This window comes from Ovis aries, chromosome 1 (genome assembly GCF_016772045.2).
Source record: "Ovis aries strain OAR_USU_Benz2616 breed Rambouillet chromosome 1, ARS-UI_Ramb_v3.0, whole genome shotgun sequence".
Lineage (NCBI taxonomy): Eukaryota > Metazoa > Chordata > Mammalia > Artiodactyla > Bovidae > Ovis > Ovis aries.
Genome location: NC_056054.1, coordinates 67,028,960 through 67,052,713, shown reverse-complemented (window position 1 = coordinate 67,052,713; position 23,754 = coordinate 67,028,960). Strand labels below are relative to the sequence as shown.

Here is a 23,754-nt window from a genome sequence, read left to right as displayed (position 1 = left end):
AAAATACACCAATGAAAAGCTGTGGTTCTCAAGGTTTTTGATCTTGGGAATCCCTTCATGTCCTAAAATGTAGGAGGAGGACCTCAAAGAGCACGTTTTAGGTGGGTGATACCTATCAATACTTACTACATTAGAAATTAAAATGAAATTTAAAATATATATATATTAACTCATTTAAAAATAATAAACTCATTCCAAGTTAACATATATTATGTTATTATAAAGATACCTATATTCTCCAAAACAAAAACAATTAATGAGAACAATGGCATTTTTTCACATTTTTGCAAATCTCTGTACCAGTGGACTTAATAGAAGATAGCTGGATTCTCATATCTGCTTCTTCATTCAGTCTGCTCTGATATGTTGCTTTGATTGAAATTTATGAATCAAATATATGCAGTTAGAGAAGGGAAGACTATCTTAACAGGCTTTTCATATAATTGTGGATAACTATAATTTGATAATATATCAAATTAACTTGGTAAGTTGCACTATAGAGCCTGAAAACTGTATTAATGAACTTTTCAAACTCCTTGCTGTTAAAACTTATTCATCAGTCTTGAACTTTAAATGGATCTTTTATCTGTATATGATTTGGTAACGACATTGGTCATCTGGAAAATATGGGAAATACTGAATCACTTAGTCATGCAGATTTTCCAAATGCTGACAAATTATACTTAGAAATCACATTCATTGAAATCACTAATGCTTTCATCAGAAAATTTTTTAAGTAACTGGAGCCTGTCAAGCTCATGGTGGTGTATAAATTTTCCAAAATTCTAATCATCGCTTGAAAGTTTGAATTTTATTTGTGGCAGCAAATATTATGTTCTTCTTGAAATGTCAAGCTCGCTTCATTCATTTTGAGAAATTATCTTCCACATACTCAAGTCTGAATATCAGTTGTTTTATTCAGTTAAAAACTGTACATTATGATAAAGTGGCTAATTCAACTTTCAACTCAAATAAAGATTTTCCTTGAGATACCTACCTACTGTTCTTGGAATTCAGCAGACATGCTTTATGTATTCTTCCCTTTCATCACTTCATGTATTATTACAATATGTAGTCAAGGGTCAAGAGCTATTAAAATAATAATTTTTATGGATTCAACCAGGACATTAAATAAAACTGGAGTTTTTTCTTTTAAGCTGTAAATGTGTGCCAATGAGGAATACAGTAGAATTTGGTGCCTCTACCTTGATTCACACTAAGATGACTTACCCACCAATGATTTTGTACCATCAGTGAAAAATGCAAGAAATATCTTGGCATTAAAAACTAGTTTTGATCTTGTCAGTTCAGTTCAATTTAGACGCTCAGTTGTGTCCGACTCTTTGTGACCCCAATGACTATAGCAGGCCAGGCTTCCCTGTCTATCACCAACTCTCGGAGCTTGCTCAAATTCATGTCCATCAAGTCAGTGATGCCATCCAACCATCTCATCCTCTGTTGCCTGCTTTTGCTCCTGCCTTCAATCTTTCCCAGCATCAGGGTCTTTTCAAATGAGTCAGTTCTTTGCATCAGGTGGCCAAAGTATTGGAGTTTCAGCTTCAGCATCAGTCCTTCCAATGAATATTCAGGACTCATTTCCTTTAGGATTGACTGGTTTGATCTTTGATCTTGTGGACCCTCTAAAAATGTGTAGGTGACTGGTGTTCCACAAACCACACTTTGAGAACCACTGAGGCAGAGGTTCACTGTTCCTTCATCTGTGGCTTGCCTGGAAAAAGCGAAGGCCTAGGGCACTCATAACGGCAAGGCTCTGCTAGTCCTCGGTGGCTCACTGGCATCCTTCTCTTAATGTGGAAAATAAAGACAGACTAAGCAATCTAGGAAACTTAAGTATTGTCTACTGCTTCCTAGTACTGGTACAGCCTAGTTAAGAGGGATTGTCGGAGGAAACAGTCGAGGTGAAACAGACTTTAGAGTTATAAGTCTACTCTTAATGTACTTAACCTCTTTAGGGTAAGTGTGTATATGTGCATGTGGTATGTACATGCCCTTATATGTATGTACACACACACTACATATAAATGTATGTGGACACATGTATAATACACACATGTAGACTTTGTTGTTTTAACATAACACAAGGCTTAAAGCCAATATCCAGTACAGATTTAATCCTTGGAATTATTTTTGATGCAAAAATAAAAGAAAAAAAGCAGGGGAAGAGAGGCAATATAGGAATTGACTTAAAACCTCTTGACTTAAAACTAAAGAGAGGGTGAAGGAATCTTGCACTTGCTTAACTGAAACAAAATTTTGTGTACTTTCTCCAATTTCAGTGCTTTCCCTCATTTTTTATTTCAATATTTTAAAAACTTTTTACAGTGTTGTGTTGGTTTCTGTCATACAATAGTGCAAATGAAGCATAATTATATATACATTCCCCTCTCTCCCTAACCTTCCTCCCCTCTTTGTGCATTATAGTGACAACACAATTTCTCTTTCATTATCATTGTACTTTCCAAATGATTTGTGACATTTTGAGAGTTATCATATCAAGTTGAAGAAGCCACTTCTGAATAAACTGCTAAGTTTACGTAGTTTTTTCCTCTACAGATCAATCAGGATAATTCTATTTATATTTTTTCCCTATTTTAGAAATATAAATGATTATATTAATATTTCTCCCAACTCTAATTTCTAACTTACTATGTAAGATTTTTGCTTATCTGATAATGCCTTTAAAAACATGGCATTTCAAATTAAATCAAAAGATTCTTATATCCTAATAAAAAATATATAAACTTTTACATTGTTATATATTTGCCTCTGTATCCTTTTGCAGAAATCCATTTGTATTACTTTCATTAAAAATACTTATTACTAAAACTAGCTAGTCCAGATTTGATGCATGAGACAGGGCGCTCAGGGCTGGCGCACTGGGATGACCCTGAGGGATGTGATGGGGAGGGAGGAGGGTGGGGGGTTCAGGATGGGGGACACGTACACCCATGGCTGATTCATGTCAAGGTATGGCAAAAAACACTACAATATTGTAAAGTAATTAGCCTCCAAATAAAATAAGTAAATTAAAAAAATACTTATTACTAAAACTCATTTTAAAGGGCTCATTGTTTATAAAATGTTACCTCTCAAAAATATATAGATCTATAATCCTTTTTGTAAAGAATATTGATAAAGTTAGTTGCAAACCCACAGTTTCTTTTCTTTCATTTATTTCGTTCTCCCTGAAACAATGTCTTCTTGTCCATCTCAGGAGAATTTTAATATCTTCTTCTCAAGAATTAATTATACAGAACAAATTCTATACTATTTATTACCCAGGACTTTAGGAAAATCAAATATATTCTACTCTGATTCAAATCTGATTGCTAACACTGTTTTCCAATGGCTATTAGGTGGGTATGTACTACCAGTGCTTTGTCTCACATTTTTCTGGCTGTTGGAAAATAGCATTAGACATCAGACAGTATAGTACTGCTCAAGAAAACAAGAGTCAATTCCAAGTGATCCTAGTAATCACATCAGTAACACAGTGAGTGGCCCCTTACAAAAATGAGTGCTAAAAATTCAATAATTCCTGAGCACAACAAATGTGACTTCTACAGGAAAGAAACACACATATATAATTCATCTGTGTGGCTAACTAAATCTGATGGTCAGTTCTCAGCCCTCACCTTGCCTGCTCTATCTGAGGCATCTGGTGTAATATTCTCTACTTGGCTTTCAGGATGCTATAGCCTTTAGGTTTTCCTCCTGTTTTCCATGCTGTTCCTTCTTTTAACTCCTTGACTCTTTCCTCACCTTCTCCGTGACCTCTGGCCTTGATGTGCCCAGTGTTTATTCTTTGGTCCAATTCTCTTCCCTACCTCATTTACTCCCTTGTGAGCACACGAAGTCATCATGCTTTAAATGGTGGACCCAGCTGCCAACTCGATATCTCCATCTGGACACCCAGTAGACACATTAAACTCAGGATATCTGGAACCCACTCCAGTTCCATCTCCTTATCCCCACCTCTCCTATCCCTGGCAAAGCCCTGTTCCTCTTGCAACTTTCCTCCCTTGATGGCAACGACGTCTATCCAGCTGCTTAGACCAAAATTTCTGGAGTCATCCTGAGTCTTCTTCATCTCTTACATCCCACATCCCATCTGTCAAAAATTATACATTCCTTAATGTATTGTTTGTCTCCCCTCAAAGAATGTAAGTTTCACGATGACAGGAATTTTCTTTCCAATTTTACTTTGTATATTGATGTGTCTCAGCACCTAGAAAGTAATGCTTGACATATGGTAGGCACTCAATATTTGCTGAATAAATTACTGAGTAACTAGTAATTCTGATAGAGACAGGAGGGGTGATTGCCTTTTGGTTTGGAACTAGTGATTATAAAAGCAAAGCGGGTGTCTAAGTATTGTCACGGGAGGAAGATCCCGCAGTGCAGGGCCTTGATATTGGCACAGCCAAGGCCAGTGCGGAGGAGTGCAAGAGAGGAAGAGCACAGGAGTACCATGATGTATTTATGGGTTCTTTTCAGCAGTACCAATCAAAATAAAGTCATCGGAATATGCTCAAAACATCAATTATAAAACAAATTACTTTTCCTTTGGCAATGCAAAGATGGAAATAAAAAAGACAAAAAGCCAAATTTCCTAATTATGTAAAAGTGATTTATTTCTCTCTTAGGAGAGCATGACTCTGGATTGTATTTTACTCTGCAATTGCAGTATACATGACAAAAACTTTTTTAGAAAAACCCACTAAAGAAGACTATGATGTTATGGTTCTACAGAAATCTATTTAGTTTAAAGAAACTCAGAGGTGGCTTATAACTGTTCAGAATCTGAAAGGCACTTTCAGAAGTCATCCACTCCATAACTCTCATTTTATGAGTAAAAACTTGAGCCGAGAGAGATTAGGTGACTTGCCCAAGGAACACAGCTAGTGCTGTCTTGACTTCTAATCACACCTTACCTGTTACTCTATAGCTCTTAGTCAATAATACATCATGCTGATCTGAATGCAAAGAATCTAAAATATATACTAAGAAACAAATGGCTTAAATAAAATTTCTTGTTTCATGTCTCTCTTTGAAAACATAAAATGAAAGTAAACTATCATTAATATATTTAAAGGATTCTTAGCTCTAGGGCTCTCACAGTCTCATAAATTAGAACTTTAGACTCAGAAGGCAAGTTGATCTGACAATCCAATGGATACTTTGGTACTATCATCTCCTTGAATATTTCCATGATGTCATGTGTTAAATTAATGGCCCAATCACATTATTTGGGAAGCGTTCAAAATGAGCTTAACCTGTTTTTCTAAGAGTGGTAGGGAACAAAAATTACTCCTTGGGGACTTCCCTGATGGTCCAGTGGCTAAGACTCCACGCTCCCAATGCAGGGACCCGGGTTCCATCTGTGGGCAGATCCCACAAGCTGCAACTAACAGTTCTCACACAGCAGTTAAGAGATCACAACTATTAATGCTGCAACTATTAATAAAAGATCCCCCATACTGTGACAAAGACCCAGTGCGGCCAAATAAACAAAAATATCTTAAACATTATTTTAGTTGGCAATTTTAGTTCTTTGTCAATTAATACATAACGTTTTTCTCATTATATCCTTCCCATATTTAAAGAAAAACCCTTTAATCACTGCTTCAGACCATATATCACAAGGCTATTGCTTTACACACCAGTATCCACAGTTATCTTTAGCATAGTCATTAGCTTTTAATTTACTAAAATTTTGTTAGTACTATTATCAGTAGCTTATTTTTCTCTCACAAGCATAATTCATTTACTTGTGCACTTGCTCTAAATAATTATAGCATTATAAGAAATATATATTAAAATGTATATTAAAATGTACACTAAAAATATAAAGTTTAAGATACGTCAAGCACTGTGCTGGGTGCTAGGGGAATAAAACAGACAAAGTGCCTGCCTCACCCCGTGTACGCTTCTAGGAGAATGTGCATTAAACAAATTTCCGCGAGAGCATGAATCGTAATTGATCTTTGATTACTGTTTCCAGTGTCAATGGTGCATTTAAAGAGGTTGCTGTTTTTATTTCACTGAGGACACGATTTATATCTTGTTGATCTCTGTATCTTCTAGAAGATAGCACAATGTCTTAGAACAGACCCTTGACATATTTTTGTTAAATTCAAAGAGGCCTAAACATGCAAACATAGTCGTAAACAGACATACACCCAAATGAGCATTTTGTAGTAAAGATAATTCTTCTACTGTTATCCTCTCTTATAGCTTGATACTGCAATAAGAGTGTGACTATCACCACATAGCTTCACAATCATTGATTAATGATTATTCAAAGAACATCCACTTCTGAAGAAACTGAGAAGAGAATGAGAGTCAGGAATAATTTATAATTTCAAAGTTAAGGGTCACTGAAAATTTAATGTACGATGTCTGTCGCTAGTTACAAAGAGGATATATCGATCGATGATGACTTCTTAAGCACCAGCCAGTATCCAATGGCCATGTTTTGTGATTCCCTTCTCAGAACATTACTCTATTACGAAACAAGTGACACAAACAGATCCAAACATAAAAGCCTTATTTACAATTTAACAGTTTAGAATACTGCATTTATAAGTCTTGGTGAGATTTTTACTTCTTTGGAATTTTTGTCAAAGAACTTCAGCTTCATCCAAATGACACTAGTAATTATTTAATGCTTATTCTATACATTTGAAGTAAACTCAGAAATTTTTTCCAAAAATGAGGCTAAAGAGTGATCTAATAGTTTCTTAAAATCTGACCATAAAAGATTATCATCAAATGTTATTCATTCTCTCCCTCATCTGTTGTTCTAAATACACCTAAAGTCTCTCTGAGAATTAAGGCTTCAGCTCTCTGCACCTCTCTGCTCTTCCCAGTCATCTCTTCATTCCACACTGTTTCCGCCTTCCTTAAACCAGGAATAGTCTTACAGGAAGTTAGTGTATACTTAACCCCCACCCCCATCCCATAGGATTCTAAACCCCTGAAAAGACTGGGTTTCCGCTTAAATGGTTGATATCATTCAAATGTAATTTAGACAAGATTTCAGTTATCAGTCTCCACATCCAAAAACCAAGTCTAGATTTCAACTGAGTATATGTGTAGTGATTGTTTTGAAGCTGACATCTCTCTTCCTTCAAAGGGCGAAAAGAGACTGAGGTTTATCTCCAGTTAACGTTTCCCCCTTGAATAAAGAAAGCACAACAGTTCTAAGCAGTTGACACACCATGAATATATAGCGCAGGCCAGAAAATTCAAACAAAATAAGTGCCGGAAGCCATTTACCTGGAAAGCGACTTTCCGAGGAAAGGACGGGGAGGAGAGGTGAAGAGGACAGAAACATTCCTGCTCTCCACAACATTAAAACTAAACTTTTTGCTTATTTTTCACAAAATAGAGTAGATTGAAAAGGCAGGGGTCATCTTTTATTTCATATTGCTTGCTCTGGGGCCTAAAAGGCTCAATAGTTTGTTGAGTTAAATTCCTAATGATTCTACAGGGGTCTGTGGCAGGGGGCTGGGGTTGGGGGGAGTGGGGGAGTTGCCTTTTCTGTTTCAGTAGAAAGTTTGATGTGTTTTACAAACACTTTTCACACACATAGATGGCCTGGAACTTATAAAAACAGAGTGCCAATCAAGAGTGACTGGGAAGTTAAAGTAACCTGTTATCAAAACTTTGCCACTAAGCTCTTTTTTTTGTTGTTTAATAGGGTAAAATGTGAAATTTCCAGCCATGTTAAATACAGTAGCAGCAAAAGCAACACTCCTCAGTAAACAAAGAGACTGATGGTTAAAGTGAGAGACTGAAAGACTAGAGGATTTGTAGTATCATCATTTTTATCCTCTTTTTTGTTAAACTCATCTTTATAAGAATCTACCACTCACAATTCCCCTTTTAAGATCAGGGAACATGGTAGGGTTGTTAATAGCAGAAAAATATTAAATGCTGAGTAAATCTCTTTTCAAGAAAGTTGTTCTCAAGAAGTCAACTCTTGGTTTGTCTTTTCTGTTGGCTGTGCTCAGTAAAATCCACGATGGAAGAAAGAAGTTCAGATCCTCCAGCCTCTGGGGAGGTGGATGGGAACTATAGGAGAAAATGACCAGAATCTTACTGTCAGACTATTGAAACTACCTGGAAATTGGAATATTTGTTTTTACCCATACAGCCAATAAATATTTAATGCAAAGTTTTGTGCTTAAAAGAAAAATATCTGTTGGGTTTAGCTCTAAAGTTAACATATTGATTTAATGGCTCATATTTTCCAAGTTAGACATTATATGAGTTCCCCCTTCCAACTATTTTCTCACAGCAAAGCTAAATCTAACATGATGATATTCAACTTTCCTTGAGTCTCACTTCTGGAAGCTGACAAAGGGCATAAGAAGTTTCTGTATATGAAGCTTCTAGGAGAATATGGTCAACGTCTACTTGTAGACTCTCTCAGTCAGACTGAGAGTGTGCCAAAAATCTAAATGAAAAAAAAAAATACAGAAAATATAAACCAATTCATTAAAATACATCTGTTTCTGAAGATGATATATTCTTTACCAAAAATAAAATAGAAAACATACTAAAAACACCCCTCTATTTCCCCCACTCCAAAAAAAGCAAAGAGTGAAACTAGGTTCTATACATTATTTGATTGCAAAGGTTGAGTGTTGTGTGGGGCTCTTGAGAAGTCACCACAAAGGAGATACCAGCAACTATAGCAGGTCCATGTGGTGCTAACTCTATAATGGGGATGTTTTGTTAATTTCTCCTCACTTTTCAGACTCCTGTGCCTCCTGCAGAGTGGGTTTCTAGTACTGCTTACTCAGGGAAGCCATCCTTGGTCTCCCTGATTAGGTCAAATCCAGCTCTGCGGGCTCTTACAGCACTGTGGATCTCTCTTGTGGCCCCCGTCACAGGCACCATTTCCCATTCGTTTATTTGGTTTCCAAATGAATGTTGGTCTCCATTGTTTTCCCAACACCTAACAGTCTTGGCACATAACAGGTGCTCAATATATCTTCATCAAACAAATGAATAATTCATTAAAAACAAAGTTCCAAAAACAGTTCCCAGCGTGAAATCTCAGATTTATTCATTTGAATACTTTGTCAGCAAAAGGAAAAGAGAGGGAAAAATTTAGAGCCCATCAGATAACTAGGAATGAGACCCAAAACAGTGGCCATCTTTATAGACAAACTGTATAGTATCTTAAAATCGTTTACTCACAGTCGCTATTATTACTAAGAAAGATGGCTTGGGGCCAGATGAGGTCTTCCTGAGAAAATTATCTCAAAGATACTGGGTCCTGTCAAATGTATTTTTAAATGGTTCAGAGACCTAGAAAACAAGATACTAAAGCTCAGTAATAGATCAACTTGTGTGTTGACAATTAGTTATCTAAAGCATGTAGTTATTTAAAGCAGTTTTGTTCAAACAACCTCATCAATAGGATAAAATGGTAGATTGAGGATGCTCGAAAGGAACAAAATTGATTCAAGAGTTGTTAAATTGTGAAGCTTTCATTGTTAATCACAAATACTAAAAAGCTATGTAGAAAAGACAATCATTGGAAACAGTGAGGAAGAAACAAGTAAAAAGTTATTTTTAAAAGTCAAACATTTCCACTTTGTTATACAGCAGAAACAATATTGTAAAGCAATCATACTCCAATAATAAAATTTTTTTTAAAAATAAGCAAAAAAAAAATCAAACATTTCAAAGCTGAGAGAGTTCTGGAAGTTCTGAAGTAAAATGGGATTTAGGAATGAGTGAATGATATTTTGGGTAGCTTAGGGCCAACGGAAAAGACAAATTTATGGAACAACTGTGGGTATTTGTTTGTTTTTACTTGTCCTCTAATGTTTAATCCTATTTTCAGATGACCCATGTTAAAAACTTAACAGACCAATGTTCTAGGGCCTTAAAAAATAGTTATACAGACATAAATCAAAATTGTTTCCAGAAAAACAAAATAAACGTCTATTCAACAAAGGAACAGAAATTGGTGAGAAGATAAATTGGTTTGTTTCTACTCAGTGTTTTTAGATATGAAAGATGTATTTTTGTGGGAAAGAAGAGGGATTTAGGGGAATGAGGTGTCAAAAGCCACAGGATTTTGATTCATCTTTCATCTTTCCTTTCTGGAGGCTGAGAGAGGGATACATTATCATTAGAGATAGCTACTCCAGAGGCACAGTTTTTCAAAGATAGATGCAGTGCCTTTGAAAAGCTTTATTATATCCCTTGCACCTACCGCACACAGTGCCTGGCAGCTATTCACTCTTTCTACAGGTACCACAGTAGCTTTTATTTGCAGGGTATTGAGCTCACTAATGTGGGTATACCAGTGATTAAGACAGACATAACCTCTGTCCGATGGACCCTATATGATGGTGGAAAGACATTCAGTGTAAAAAAAAAAGAAAACATGACATACCATCATTTAATCACAACTGTGACAGGTACAATGAAGTGGAAGTTTCAGATCCCCTGGTAGTGAGTATAAGGAGGTACCTGAGATCCTGGGGGTTTAGGAAGTGAAGCCTGCATGAAAATAGGAAGTAGAGGTAGGAATAGGTACTCTGGTAAAGTTGGAAGGGCAGGGCCTGGAGAATATCCGGGCAGAATGAAAGGTCTACAAGGAGATCTCTTTTGTTCCCCCTTGAGACATTTATTTTGCCCTCCATCACTCTTTAGAAAGGTTCTGTTTACTCAAATAAGGTTGAACTTGGTATTTTCTATCTGGAGACAATGAGGGTAGGGGTAGCCTGAGCTGGTTCAGATTCTGTGAGACAGAGGAAGTCCCCAAATTACATGTTCCTAGACTGAAAAGGGCAAAAAGTCAGAAGGACTTCTAGGTGGCAACTGTGAGGACCAGAGGCTGCTCTTCTCACCTGCATTTGGATGCAAACGTGCACCAGCCTGCAGAGCAGCGTCTCACTCAGCATCTCTCCAGAGCTCCTCCTGTGGAGCTGCCTTCTGAGTCACACAAGAAATTCAGTCTTTAGTCAGAGGAGTGTCTCCTTTAGTCTGTTTTTTTTTTTTTTTCTCCTTTCCTCCCTTGGGTAGAACCTTCTTACTTTCACTTCTTTCTTCCTATTCCCTCCTTTTTCCTTCCTCCCATTCTCTCTCTTCCAACATTTGTTATCCAACCACTCTGCATCAAATACTGGGGATAAAAGAGAACTAAGAAGTGATAGTTGAGTATGTGCTCTCAAGGAGACTCAAAATGTTATCCCTTCTTTTTGCGCCTGAGCTCTTTGTAAGGATTCAAACCCAAAGGGTTTCTGTGAGCCCGAACTGCATTAGGAAAGAAGCATACCAACTAACCATTTAACCTCTGCAAGTAGTTTGCCAAGAGACCTGCCAGTGAAGGACAAAGATATAAAAACAGGCATGAAATTGTCCTGGGATGAAGTAAAAATAAAAGTGGAAAAAATAGGGACCTTAATTTTGACAATCTGAACTGGAATAGACTGAGATAGATTTTTGCTATACAAATTCTTGCAATTTGCTATTCAAAATCCAAGAACCAAATACATTTGGGTAAACGAGACTATTGAATATTTCTATCCATGATTTCTTTTTGTAATGGAGATATACTTGACATATAACACTGTCTTATTTTTAGCTGTATAACATAATGATTTGGTATATTGATATTATATATTGTGAAATAATTACCAGAATAAGTTTAGTTAATATCCATCACCACACAATTACAAATTTTTTTCTTTTGATGAGAACTTCTAAAATCCACTCTCTTAGCAATTTTCAAATATACAATACAGTCTTGTTAATTACATTCACCTCATTGTCTATTATGTCCCCAGAATTCATTTATCTTATAACTGGGTACTTTTCAAACCACCTCCACCCATTTCAGCCACCACCCTTTACCCTCTGCCTCTCGTAACCACCAGCCTGTTCTCTGTATCTATGATTTCATGGATCAGCTTTTTTTTTTTTTTTTTTTTGAAGAGTCTACATATAGGCGAAATCACAGAGCGTTTTTTTTCCTCTGGCTCACTTTTTCACTTCGCACAATGCCCTCAAGGTCCATTCATATTGGTGAAAATGGCAGGATTTTTTTTTATGATTGTATTTCATTGTATATATTTATAGCTACTACATTTTCTTCATTCATTCATCCATCAAAGGACACTTATGTTGTTTCTCTTTTGGTTGTTGCAAATAATGCTGCAATGAACACGGGGGTACAGATATCTTTTCCAGCTAGTGTTTCCATTTTCTTCAGATAAAGACCCAGAGGTGGATCATATGGCAATTTTTAATTTTTTGAGGAACCTCCATACTGTTTTGTATAGTAGTCTTGTCAGGGAAATCCCATGGACAGAGGAGCCTGGCAAGCTACAATCCATAGGGTCACAAAGAATCAGACTGAAGCAATTTAGCATGCAAGCGCACACCAATTTACATTCCTACCAATAGGGCACAAGGATTTCCCTTTTTCCATATTCTAACCAATACTTGTTATTTCTCATCCTTTTGACAGTAGGCATTCTTTCTTTCAATATAACTCTTTATTTGTTTTGGCTGTGCTGGGTCTTCGTTGCTGCACAGCTTTGGCTGAAGCGAATGGGAGGCACTCTCCAGCTGCGGTGAACGGGCTTCTCACTGTGGTGGCTTCTCTTGTTACAGAGCATGGGCTCTGGGGCACGAAGGCTTCAGTAGCTGTGGCACCTGAGCTCAGGAGTTGCGGCTTCCGGGCTCCAGAGGACAGGCTCAATAGCTGTGGCACACAGGTTTAGTTGCTCTGCAGCACGTGGGATCTTCCTAGATCAGGGATTGAACCCATGTCTCCTGCATTGGCAGGCAGATTCTTTACCACTTAGCCATGAGGGAAGTTTGCTAATTGGCATTCTAATTGGAGTGAAGTGAGATTTCATTGTGGTTTTGATTTGCATTTCCCTGCTGATAAGTGAAGTTAAGAACATTTTTCATGTGCTTGTTGGCAATTTGTATGTCGTCTTTGGAAAAATATCTATTCAGATCCTCTGCCTGTTTTTAAAAATTGGATTGTTTGAGTTTTTCTATTGAGCTGTATGAGTTCTTTATATTTTTTGGATATTAATCACTTATATATGATTTGCAAGCAATTTCTCCCGTTCCATATGTTGCCTCTTCATTTCTTGATGGCTTCCTTTGCTCTACAAAAGCTTTTTAGTTTGGTGTAATCCCACTTGTTTATTTCTGCTTTGGTGGCCTTTGCTTTGGGTGTCAAAAGCTCACTGCTAAAACTGATGTCAATGATCTTATCCCCTGTATTTCCTCCTAGGAGTTTTATGCTTTCAGGTCTTTCTTACACTCAGGTCTTTCACTCATTTTGAATTGATTTTTGTGTAAGGTATACAACAGTGTTCCAGTTTCAGTCTTTTGCATGTGGTTGTCCAGTTTTCCCAACACCATTGATTAAAGAGACAATCCTTTCCCCGTTGTATATTCATCTTTTTTCTTAAACTGCTGTTTTTTTCTGGTGAGAAAGTTCATAGGCTTTTTCTAATCCCCAGTGGGATTTGTAATCCCCCCAATACTTAATCACTACACCGCAGTCCATCTGCTATTATGATTATAGAGAAGCAGAAAATGTGTGTGTAAAGAAAGTAGCTGCAGGAATTAAACCAAAAAAAAAATAGTAAGAACATGAATGAGTCAGCATGAGGGTATACAAACTTTAAAAGGTATCAACTTCAAAGAGAAAATGAAATTATTTGGGTTGCCCTAGTAACACCAAGATAAAATGTGGAAGTGAAAATACAGGATTTAACATTAGGAAAACCTTCTTTGGCACTGAGATCTCTCACATCATGGAATGAGCTTTACCATAGCAACAGGCGAAAAACATGTAGACAGATTAAAGAAAGAAAATATCCAAGGGAGTGGAAGCACAGTAATAAAGACTAAGCTGATCTAATAAATAATCTGTACCTTTCTTTTAACTCACAGAATCAAATAGGGGGAAAGCAAAGAGTGTACAGGGATCAAATGAGACTTTTCTCAGTGACATGTGATCTTAAATGATTTTAAAAGTTCAGTTTAATGCATTACTTTCACCCACTTATTTTTTCCCCAAATGGTACAGAATCTCTCACCCAGTCTAGAGCTCTGGTTTTACTATAGGAAAAGGCAAAAGAAAGAAAAACAGAAAGAATAGGTTACATTTTCCATGTCCAATCTCTACTTTTAGGGAAAAGTTATGTCCCTGATGATTAAAGCAAGAAGAGACATTCATATTAATGCAATTCTTGAGTATGAAAGGATTACTCTAGTATTCATGGCGTAGCACTGAGGTCAAAGTACCTGGGTCTGAATCCTGGCTCTGCCACTGGGGAGTTGGATGACCATGAACAAGTTACTCAATCCTTCTGCTTCCTTAAAATAGGGAAAAGGATGGCATCTTCCTTCACAGAGTTTCTGGGAAGTGTATAATTCTGGCAAACACTAACTGTTATTCTAGGTAGGAAATCAGCACTCAGATATGACAACTGCTAACATTACCAATAGAGCTAAGAATCCAATTTGGTGGATGTGATAGGGAATTTACTATGAAGAATAAGAATTGCTTGGCATTTATGGCCTTCAGCTCTAACTTGAGGTATCACACTAAAACAAGTCTTTATAAAACAAAAGAAACAAACCGAGAGCTCACTTTTTTAAAGGGGAGAGGAAAGGTGTAATGATGAACATTTAATACTATTATGCCTACTACACAGCAGGTATTAATCAAGTTTTATCTGTTGAGCTTCCACATTAAACCCATGAGGTAAGGTATTATCTTAGCTCTTCAGAAGAATAAATGTGCAAGAGCGATGAAATGATTTCTCCAAGGTTACAAAGCCTGTGAGGGTAAAGCAAAACTCCCCACTCCGCTGTCAGATTCCAATGTTCAGACTCATTCCACTTCACGAAAGAAATTTTTTACATCTCTAACAACCTCCTTAATGGGAAATTCAGCCTTGCCATCCATTGACAAAGACTCCTATTTGGGGAGTTAGCTATTATCTGAGGACTAAATCCAGGGCAGTCAGATTTGTGACTAGCATCCAGTTGTCTAAAATCTGGCACTGAGAGAGACATCCGCTCTGAGGTAAGATCTTTTTAAAATTTATAAAGGACTCAGTTTCTCTTAAGGGAGTAACTAGTATGCCACTGACACGTCTGTAGTAAATAGCTAGCAAGACCGAATTTTATCAGAACCACAGAAGGACTTTCATGTGATACTTTTGGTTACACCTATTTTTCATTTAATGGTAAACCCTTGGGTGGAGAACCTGCTGCTCTGCTCAGTCGCTTCAGTCCTGTCTGACTCTGTGACTCCATGGACTGTAGCCCGCCGGGCTCCTCTGTATGAGGGATTCTCCAGGCAAGAGTCCTGAAGCGGGTTGCCAATGCCCTTATCCAGGGGATCTTCTTGACCCAGGGATCAAACCCACGTCTTCTGCATTGGCAGGCAGATTGTTTACCACTGAGCCACGGGGGAAGCTCTGGGTGGAGAATGAAAGTCGCCCAATTTCGCACTGTTCCAGTCTCATTCAGGGATTCTACATGTGACTTTTAGGAACTCAGTGGAGCAAAACAGCAAAAACTTTCTGTACTGAGAACCTGAATACTGGGAACCATATTCCAAATTAAAACAGAAGGACAGTGAATACTTACTTCCTTTTCATTGTTCTTATTCAAGTTAACCTGGTTGAGACACTGTTAACCGTCTCGCCCCTAGAAAAGCACCAGAACCTCCTTTTCTTGATGCTTCAGCAAAGTGTTTTGCTTTCCTGCAGATATGCCCACAAAGAGGATTTGTTTTTTTTAAACATGATTCAATTGTTCATTGTCTTTTAAAAATTATGATTCTGAATTTCTTGCTTCCCCATTCAGGTCACACGGGGGACAGAAAATGCTTCAGGTGCCATTTATGTAAAAAATTCCCATGGGTACTTAAAGTCTTAATCCCAACATGTGGAGTTACAGCCTGAGTTCTGCCAACTAATTCTTAATGCTAAGACATATCCAAACAGGTGCACCACTCTGAGATTGTAGCTCTTTTAGGAGAATCTGACTTATGATGTGATTTTATGTCAACCTGAGTTCTAGGGCACATGATCCCTTAGCTTCATTTTCTTCATATCATCAAGTACCACCTGCAGATGATTCTATTACTGTTCTGCTTTCTATTAATATTTAACCTCAATTTTTTCATCCTAACTCCCCAAGTTTCCTTCTTTTCTAGTTTTCCCCAATATAAGTAACTCATGATGTATATGATGGGTCAGATGTGGGGTGTGAGACAGAAGAAGATAACACCAAGATTTTTTACTTGACAAACTTAATGGACAGAGCTGACAATTTCTGAAGAAAACAACAGAAAGAGCTGGTTTGGGGGAGGGCATGAGTAATTTAATTAGAGACATACTATATATGAGACAGGGCTTCCCTGGTGGCTCAGATGGTGAAGAATCTGCCTGCAATGCAGGAAACCTGGGTTTGATTCCTGGGTTGGGAAGATCCTCTGGAGGAGGGAATGGCAACCCACTCCAGTATTCTTGCCTAGAGAATTTCATGGACAGAGGACCCTGGCGGGCTATAGTCCATGGGGTTGCGAAGAGTCAGACAAGACTTAGTGATAAACAACAACAAATATGAAACATGCTACTGAAGAAGAATAGAGAAATAACTCCAGAAAGAATAAAGAGATGGAGCCAAAGCAAAAACAATGCACAGTTGTGGATGTTACTGGTGATGGAAGTAACATCCGATGCTGCAAAGGGCAATATTGCATAGAAATCTGGAATGTTAGATCCACAAATCAAGGTAAATTAGAAGTGGTCAAATAGGAGAGGGCAAGAGTGAACAATAACATTTTAGGAATCAGTGAACTAAAATGGACCAGAATGGGCAAATTTAATTCAGATGACCATTATATCTACTACCGTGGGCAAGAATCCTTTAAAAGAAATGGAGTAGGCCTCATAGTCAACAAAAGAGTTTGAAATGCAGTACTTGGGTGCAGTCTCAAAAATGACAGAATGATCTCTTCTCGTTTCCAAGGCAAAGCATTCAATATCACAGTAATCCAAGTCTATGCCCCAACCACTAATGCCGAAGAAGCTGAAGTTGAATGGTTCTATGATGACCTACAAGACCTTCCAGAACTAACTCCAAAAAAGATGTCCTTTTCATCATAGGGGACTAGAAAGCAAAAGTAGGAAGTCAAGAGATACCTGGAGTAACAGGCAAGTTTGGCCTTGGAGTACAAAAGGAAGCACGGCAAAGGCTAACAGAGTTTTGCCAAAAGAACCCACTGGTCATAGCAAACACCCTCTTCCAACAAACAAAAGATGACTCTACACATCGATATCACCAGACAGTCAATAGTGAAATCAGATTGATTATATTCTTTGCAGCTGAAGCTGGAGAAGCTCTATACAGTCAGCAAAAACAAGACCAGGAGCTGACTGTGGCTCAGATCATGAACTCCTTATTGACAAATTCAGACTTAAATTGAAGATAGTAGGGAAAACCACTAGGCCATTCAGGTATGACCTAAATCAAATCTCTTATGATGATACAGTAGAAGTGACAAATAGATTGAAGGGATTAGATCTGATAGATAGAGCGCCTGAAGAACTACGGACTGAGGCTCATGACATTGTACAGGAGGTGGTGATCAAGATCATCCCCAAGAAAAAGAAAATGCAAAAAGGCAAAATGGTTGTCTGACGAGGCCTTACAAATAGCTGAGAAAAGAAAATAAGCTAAAGGCAAAGGAGAAAAGGAAAGATATACCCATCTGAATGCAGACTTTCAGAGAATAGCAAGGAGAGATAAGAAAGCCTTCTTAAGTGATCAATACAAAGAAACAGAGGAAAACAATAGAATGGGAGAGACTAGAGACCTCTTCAAGAAAATTAGAGATACCAAGGGAATACTTCATGCAAAGATGGGCACAATAAAGGACAGAAACGGTTTGTACCTAACAGAAGCAGAAGATAAGAGGTGGCAAGAATACACAGAAGAACTGTACATTAAAGATCTTCATGACCCAGATAACCACAGTGGTGTGATCACTCATCTAGAGCCAGACATCCTGGAATGTGAAGTCAAGTGGGCCTTAGGAAGCATCACTACAAACAGAGCTAGTGGAGGTGATGGAATTCCAGCTGAGCAATTTCAAATCCTAAATGATGATGCTGTGAAAGTGCTGCACTTAATATGCCAGCAAATTTGTAAAACTCAGCAGTGGTCACAGGACTAGAAAAAGTCAATTTTCATTCCAATCCCAAAGAATGTTCAAACTACAGCACAATTGTACTCATCTCACATGCTAGCAAAGTAATGCTCAGAATTCTCCAAGTGAGGCTTCAACAGTATGTGAACTGAGAACTTATAGATGTTCAACCTGGATTTAGAAAAGTCAGAGGAACCAGAGATCAAATTGCTAACATCCGTTGTATCATAGACAAATAAAAACATCTACCTCTGCTTTATTGACTATGCCACAGCCTTTGACTGTGTGGATCACAACAAACTGTGGAAAATTCTGAAAGAGATGGGAATACCAGAACACCTGAGTTGCCTCCTGAGAAATCTGTATGTAGGTCAAGAAGCAACAGTTAGAACTGGACATGGAACAACAGGCTGGTTCCAAATTGGGAAAGGAGTATGTCAAGGCTGTATAGTGTCACCCTGTTTATTTAACTTATATGCAGAGTATATCATGTGAAATCCTGGGCTGGATAAAGAACAAGCTGGAATCAAGATTGCCAGGAGAAATATCAATAACCTCAGATATGCAGATGACACTATCCTTATGGCAGAAAGCGAAGAAGAACTAAAGATCCTCTTGATGAAAGTGAAAGAGGAGAGTGAAAAAGCTGGCTTAAAACTCAACATTCAAAAAACTAAGATCATGGCACCTGGTCCCATTACTTCATGGCAAATAAATGGGGAAACAATGGAAACAGTGACAGGCTATTTTCTTGTGCTCCAAAATCACTGCAGATGGTGACTGCAGCTGTGAAATAAAAAGATGCTTGCTCCTTGGAAGTAAAGCTATGACAAACCTAGACAGCATATTAAAGAGCCGAGACATTACTTTGCCAACAAAGGTCTGACTAGTCAAGGCTATGGTTTTTCCTGTGGTCATGTATGGATGTGCGAGTTGGACCATAAAGAAAGCTGAGTGCTGAAGAAATAATGCTTTTTAACTGTGTTGTTGGAGAAGACTCTTGAGAATCCCTTGGACTGCAAGGAGATCCAACCAGTCAATCCTAAAAGAAATCAGTCCTGAATATTCATTGGAAGGACTGATGCTGTAGCTGAAGCTCCACTACTTTGGTTACCTAATGGGAACAACTGACTCATTGGAAAAGATCCTGATGCTGGGAAAGGTTGAAGGCAGGAGGAAAAGGGGACGATAGAGGATGAGATGGTTGGATGGCATCACTGACTCAATGGACATGAGTTTGAGCAAGCTCTGGGAGTTGGTGATGGACAGGGAAGCCTAGTATGCTACAGTGCATGGGGTTGCAAAGAGTCAGACACGATTGAGCAACTGGACTGAACTGAAGTGATTAAGACATTTAAGGGGAGGGACTCCAGAAAGTCTGATATACTAGGCTAGATTTAGGAAAGATTTGGCCAGGAATATAAATTAGGGGTTCATCAGGGTACAGGAAGGGATTAAAGGCATGGGACAGGACGAAGTCACTAGGAAGTACAAGATAACTACCTAAGGACTTCCTGCAGCGAAGAGCGTATTCCTAATAGACGTGAGATTGACTCACTCTGTTACTTCCCTTAGGTTACTGTGAAAACGTCATATCATCATTATTACGATAATGTAACACTGTCTCTGGTGACCGTCTTTAAAATATTAATACTAACTTGCCACCATCAGTGGCACACTATCCCAGCAGTCCATTTTTTCGTTCTCCTAAGTGACTTTTATCAACAGTATTATCTTTATCAGATGTACTACATACGGGCTTATTTATTTGTGTTTTGTCTTTCTCCTGCATTATAATGTACATTTCCTAAGAAACAGGGACTTCATTTTGTTCACTTGTGCCTCCCGGTGTGCAGAATAGTGCCTGGCACATAAAAAGGACTCAATAAATGGTTGCTGTCATATGTCATAAATGAATGAATAATGAATATGAGTATACACATGTTTTGGAATTCTCTCAGTTGTTAAAAATGAACAGGTATACCTGTTTTACTGTACTTCACGAATACTGTGATTTTTTACAAATTGAAAGTTTGTGGCCTCCCAGCATTGTCAGATGATAGTTAACATTTTTTAGCAATAAAATATTTCTAAATTAAGGTATGTACATTGTTTTTTAGACATAATACTATTGCTCACTTTATAGGCTACCGTATGGTATAAGCATAAATTTTATATGTACTGGGATACCAAAAATTTGGTGTGACTCATTTTTATCATGATATTTGCTTTATTGTGGTGGTCTGGAATCAAACCCACAACATCTCCAAGGTATGCCTGTATAACAAAAATATTTACATGAATACCAGAATTTAAGAGTTAGGCGTATTTAGTTTTGAAGAAGAGAATCAACAGATTTTTTTTTGCAACACTCTGCATTCTTCTCATGATTCCTACACTCTATTTTGGGGCAGAGAAGCAAGGAAGGCATAAAAGGCCACCTGGGAGATTTACATGGAGGTTGAAAAGGAAAATTTTCTCTGATTTGTTGAGGAAGTTGGAAGAGGGAAGACAGGGGAGGAGTGGGAAAAGAGGTGTTTTCGACCTGATTTATTTTGAACCTTGGGCTCTTATGTAATAATGGTAGCAGTATCACGTTCTTCATTCCCATTGCCTGTCTAAATCACCTTCCAGGGACCTACCACTGAATAAGGTAAAGACTGAAAGAAGGGAAGGACAGGTACTTGTTAAACAATAGCAGGCAAGAGTGATCATTGATCATTGATAGTTTTGGTTAGAATTCTCAATGGCAAATGCCCAGCAATGCACAAGAGCAGAAAAATGGGAAAGTCAAGACAATGGGAAGCCATGGTGCATCTACCATCACTCTGTAAAAAAAAGAAATCAGGGCACTGAATTGGTGGTAACAAGAGCCTGCAAGTCAACCTTTTGTTATAACTAGCATTACTTGGTCCCTAACTGGAGTTTGAGTTCTATCTTTCAAGAGAAATGTGAAAATCCATTAGACACTTAAGAGAAACAAACTCTACCTTCAAAAATATATCCAGATTTCGATATTTCCAACTCAGCTCTGTTGCTATTACCCTGGTCCAAGCCATCATCTCTCAGCTAGATTATTGCAATATCCTCACAACTGGTCTCCCTGTTTCTATCACTGACACATAGATTTGTCTCACCTGAGCAACCAAAATGGTCCTATTGGGTCTCTCCTGTGTTCAAAACCCTCTAATAATTCCATCTCACTCAGAAAAAGTCAAAATGTTCACAAAAATCTTCATAGGCCCTGTGTGCTCTGCCTTCTCCCCACCCTCAGCACCAGTGTCACAGCCTCCTTCGCTCTGGCTTGCTCTAGCCAAACTGGCATTTCCTGCAGTTTCTTCAACACCCCAGGTTCACTCCTGCCTCAGAGCCCTCGTATTTGCAATATCCTACCCTCTGCCTGGAATCCTCCTCTTCCTGATACCTGCAGGGTTCAATCCCTTGCCTTCTTCAGGCCCTGCTGAAACTCATGCAGATGCCAACCACTTTTCACCCTTTCTGTCACTACCACTCTAGTCTGAGCCTTCACCAGCTCTCGAATGGTTAATACTGCAAAGCTGATTTAATATATTACAAGCCCACCCCAGCCCCAGCAGTCCCTTTCTTCCTGTGCTGCCTTATTTTTCTCCATAGCATTTAGTACCTTTGAACATACTACACATTTTACTTACTTACATATTTCTCTTGTCTCCTCCCCCTTGGCAATAAGTCCTATGAAGGCAGAAATTTTTGTCAGATTTAGACACCACTCTGTCCCTAATGTCCAGGAGAGTATCTGGCCCATATTTTTCATTCAATAGATAATACTTTTTGATTGAAAGAATAAACCAGTAGAAACAGAACTTATACAGACATGTTATTAATATCAAAATCGAGATAGCAAAGGAATATGTAACACAGAAGATGTAAGAATCTAGAAGTTTATGGATTGACTATGGCCAAATACAAAGTACTTCAATTTTGACGTAAAAACAGGTCTCAAACTGCTGCATAATAGATTTAGGGTAAACAGGGAGAGCCTGCTATTAAATGATTCAATAGAAGGTTCTAGAACAAAACTTGTGGGTTGGTCATGCCATGGAGACATGAAAAATGGGTGAGACTCACACTCAAAACCCAGAGGCGGAGTGCTAGCTGAGAAAGCCCCCTGCCACTCTGCTCAGAGCCTAAGATGGGTATTTCCCCAGAAGCCAGTATCACTTATTGAAACAGCAGAGAACGCCACGTGTTCCCAAAGGGAAGTCACACAGACTCCTGTTAAATCAGGAATGACCCATCGGGAAACCTGTTGACAACATCTGGGCTGAACCAGGATCCTGAAATAGAAAATCTTGGAGGAAATGAAACCCAGGGTACAGAGAGTAGAGGCTCTCAATGTGTGTAATCAGCTGGAAAGCTTTAAAACTACTACTACCCCAGGTCTAGTTAGATCAGAAAATCACTCCAGGCAAGCAGTTGCTTCTTAAACATGCCCAGGTGATGCCAACATGCAACTGAGGTTGCGATCTAGTTCCCTAGAAATCAACTTCCTCATTTTGTGATAAAAAGTAAACCTATGAACCAGGCAAGGTCTTAGGGAAAAATGAGAGCTTCACCTTGGCCTACCGAAGCAGAATTTGCTTACTTTAAATGATTTCAGTACTCTATGGACTCACATTTTCATTTCGTGTCTACAGTTAATAGGTACCTTACCTCTCCCTGGATTAGCACATCAGGACTGACAGGCTTCCCTAGGTGGCCCACCCTTCTGCAGAAAGAGTATGCTGCTAGGATAACATTAGATAGGATCATGACCGTAACTGCAGTGTTCAATTCTGGAAGCCTGTGGCTGCATGTTTTCATATGTAGGCCAAGATCAACTCTCTCCCTACCTGATCTGTTCACTCCTTCACTCCCCTTGGTTATTTACATATGCATCTATTTTCCTCACCCACGCTGTTAAGTTCTATAAAGGCAGATACTGCCTTACTCATTTTGGCACTCCCAGCCTCTGACCTCGTCCTCTGAGCATAATGACAAGGAGCTCCACAGGCATGGTAATGATTTAACCCTCCAGAACATTTTCTAAATGAGGATGATGCTTTAACATTAGAACTGTAGTTCTGATGGGGTCCATTTTAACTTTACAGGTGTTTTACTTGAGAATAACAGTGAGTGTGAATCTTAACAGCAAAGATCCCTTTATAAATAAAAAAATTGCATCTCCATCACAGTATGAGCTAGAGTTTAGGCATGTACATGTATCATATCATTTAATCTCAAAACAACCTAGGTTCTGGGTACTCTTACAGAAGAAATGGAGACTTTACTAGGTCAAATGTCCCCAGGGTTACACAGCAGTAAGTAGAGGAGCCTGAATACAACCCAAGTGATCTGTTTTAGAGCCAATTATTCTAAGTAAGTCACTAAACCTAACATTTCATGGATAACAGAATTGAAAATTAAATTTCTTCTTGATTTAATTTAGGCATTAGTAGGCAAGGGTGTTTTCCCCTACTCTA

General features: G+C 38.2%; 1 protein-coding gene across 2 annotated transcripts in view; it reads right to left on the bottom strand.

Moving 5' to 3' along the window:
* LRRC8C (leucine rich repeat containing 8 VRAC subunit C) overlaps positions 1 to 23,754 on the bottom strand; it is an 87,220-nt gene that overhangs the window by 38,929 nt on the left and 24,537 nt on the right. The window contains exon 1 of one of the 2 annotated variants that reach the window (XM_042240397.2): positions 9,235 to 9,340. The exons of the other annotated variant lie outside the window; for it this stretch is intronic. The gene's annotated coding sequence lies outside the window, so the exon portion shown is untranslated. Of the gene's footprint in view, positions 1 to 9,234; positions 9,341 to 23,754 lie in introns of those variants that run through there. 2 annotated transcript variants of the gene reach the window in all.